General features: G+C 40.7%; 1 pseudogene; it reads right to left on the reverse strand.

Moving 5' to 3' along the window:
- Positions 1-2,229: 2,229 nt before the first annotated feature.
- LOC149866648 (histone H2A-like) lies at positions 2,230-2,693 on the reverse strand (annotated as a pseudogene).
- Positions 2,694-3,130: the final 437 nt, after the last annotated feature.

The following is a 3,130-nucleotide window of genomic DNA, read 5'->3' on the forward strand; positions in this document are numbered from 1 at the left end:
CATGACCAAGAGCAGCCAACAGACACCAGAATTGCAGGAGAAAGCATAGCTTGATTAGTAGAACATCCAGACCAATCCTCAACTCTCCACTTATCAGGAGGCTGCCCTTCATACACACCTTGGACTGCTTACTGATTTCTCCTTGGAGGGTAGTGTGCAGATTCTGCAATTGTGTTCAGGGGAGTAGGAATAGAGAAGAGAAACTGTGGCCAGCATCCTGCAGGCTAAGCCTTAATTCCTGTATATGAGGGCTGCTTCTAACACTAGCCATGCTAGGAGCCATTACAAGAACCTATTGTGGAATGAAAGGTATTTAGGGGAAATACTTTGGATGTCCTGGTTCTGCGTAGTGGTGGCTGTGTGCCTGTGGTACAAGCAAAGGAGCTCAATCTTTTTTAGCAATGCCAATCATGCTTTAATGGAGAGATTGCATTATGGATGTATGTTCCCCAATGCTATCCCTTAGTGCTATAAAGCAGCAGTGTAGAATTTTTGCCTTGCAGTCTTGTTGGGAACGTGTACCAGAAACCATTATATTATGCACAGTGAGGTTTATTCCCTTTTTTGTAGCCAGATGCTTTTCTGTCCCGGTACTGTTAAAAAAAAAAAGCTTCATGAAATGAATGCTTGGGAGAACAGCATTCCTGATCTCTGATAATATCAGTTTTATTCTGAATTTGTCAGAATTTATGATGTTGCCCTGCTCAGGAATGTACAAGTTTTCTAAATGTAAATACATTTCTCAAATGAAGGTTTAATAACAGATTAAGTTAGCTTTATCCCTAAGAAAGGCAAGGAAATCCCAAGAAAAAGGGGACATATACTCCATACTACCATTTATCAGATGTTGTAATATTCAGTATATCAGTGATTCCAACATCCAGATACCTTTAAAATATGGAAAAATACATTTTTTTCCAGTGGAATATATTATTTTCATGGCTTTAGGACACTGCTGGTTATAAGATGTGGTAAAATTCAGAATTGCAGTTCTTTTAATTTCTGAAGATTCTGTCCTAAATTTATTGATGTACATTTACAATTGCTGTAGTTTCATACATGTAAGATGGGAAGGAGCCATCCATGGTGCTCCTGTCTACTCCACGCTGTCTTAGACAAATGAATATTCTGGATCAAGGCATTGCTGTTTATATTTACAACCAGAGTAAGGGGGAAAAGTGCTCTGCTACAAACTTCTGTTTTAGCAACCTGAGACATTTCCGTAAAGCCACAGCAATAATACAGTGCACAAGAAGTGGTATGTCTTAGTTTTTCAGGCCTGGGTTCTTATTATCCTTATTTCTTATTACTGATGAAATAGAACCTAGAGGCGTCTGCCTAGGATCTGGGTCCCACTGAATGAAGTGCTGCATTGACACTGTAATAAGAAGAAAGCCCCGAGAAAATCATCTGGCTTCAGGTCCAGAAAATCCTCAAGCTTCACCTCTGAAGGGGCACAGCTGGGGAACAAAGGTCAATATGGCAGTGCAGTGATGTAAGAACATAAAGTAACAGTAAAACAAGGGTGCACACAACATGGAATAATAATTTACTGCTGTCTGTAATGGGTGTGAAGTTCTGATGATAAATTTACACCTAAGAAGATGGATACAAAGAACCTTGGGAGATCAAAAGTCAGAATTGGAAGAATTTCCTAAGTATTATCAATGTCTTCCCCAAAAGATTCTGCTGGGTATGACTTCCACAAAACTTCTAAGGTCATTTCTAGTGTACAAATATTTTAATGCAATGCTCGAGTTCTATTTTTCTAAACTTCCACTCTTTAAAAACAACCGATGCCCTTAGGATTGTTCTGTCCTCAAATACTTATTTCAAACTGCCAATAAAATGTTGAGCAAAATTGTATATTTTCTTTTAAAAACCCCAGATACGTTAGCGTAGTAGGACCTGATATAGATGATCTTGCTTCAGAATAACTCCAGGGAATTCAGCGTAGTTGCCATGAAATAAATGAGAAAGTGTTAAGTAATGTGGCCTGTATCCCATTTCTACAACAGATTTAGTGATCTCAGACTTTAAACAAAATGGAAGCTCCACTGCCTGAAAAAATGGGCTTTTAATATGAATAAAAGAAAGGAATGCACAACACTAACCCTAGTATTTTCTTTGTTTTTATTAGACCATATTGGTGGGTTTGAAAAGAGCCTTACAATTACATCAGTCTTGCTTCTCTCAATCCAGGCTGATGGCTGTCTATCCATTCTGCTCTCACTTGACAATGACAGGGGCACGAATGGTCCTTCCTTTGGGGAAACACTGGCCACTCTTCTTGGAAGGCAAAGGCACAGGATCACTTTGGGGTGGGACCCAGCCCCGAGAGATCTTGGCACCTCCAAGCACCTTTTTGAGATCTTTTTTGCTTTGGATGGCCAGCTGCAAGTACTGCAGGGAAATTTGGTGTTTCTTGCTATGTTTGGTAACTTTACCAGTAATATCTATGATCTTGTAGGTCAGATATTGAAGCATGGTGGCCATGTACACTAGAGCTCCAGCTCCAATGCGCTCTGCAAAACTGTCCTTTGGGCAGCAACCTGTCTACGTGGCTGACAGAGACACCAGCCCAGCCTGGGAAGAGTGGGAGATTTAGCCTTCACTTCCTTGACTTCATAGCTATGATGCCTGAGCCTCCATTCTGAATACTGAGAGTTGGACTCACTTTCTGTCTTAGCCATGCTGCCAAATTTGAGCAGTTGTCACTGGCTTGGATATCTTGGCTTTCTCTCATGCTCTGATTTGCTTTGTCTGAGTCTCTCCTTACCCCGCTTGACTTGTCTATCTTTCTTTCTTTCCTTGCATTGCTTTCCTGGTTTGTTCCTTACGTGGCTCAAATTGCACAGGTTGACCAGGCTTGAATGAGTTGCTCACCTAGTCCCTTGTATCTTGTTTAGCTTTCTTTGATGTCTTCTGCTTTAATCTGTCTTATATAAGGCAATGTTTAGAAAACAGCCTCCGGGCTGAACTGCTCTTGTCTCAGTGAGAAACGTTTTATCTGTTGAAGCATCAAGTTCTCTTGCTGATTGGTTGGATCTGAACCAATAGCAAGTCACATCCTTTGTTACCCAGTTTGGAGAGGTTAGTCATCCTTTTATTACCTCATGGACTCATTGCC

Source organism: Crocodylus siamensis, chromosome 4, assembly GCF_052110815.1.
Source record: "Crocodylus siamensis isolate JL-2025a chromosome 4, ASM5211081v1, whole genome shotgun sequence".
NCBI lineage: Eukaryota > Metazoa > Chordata > Crocodylia > Crocodylidae > Crocodylus > Crocodylus siamensis.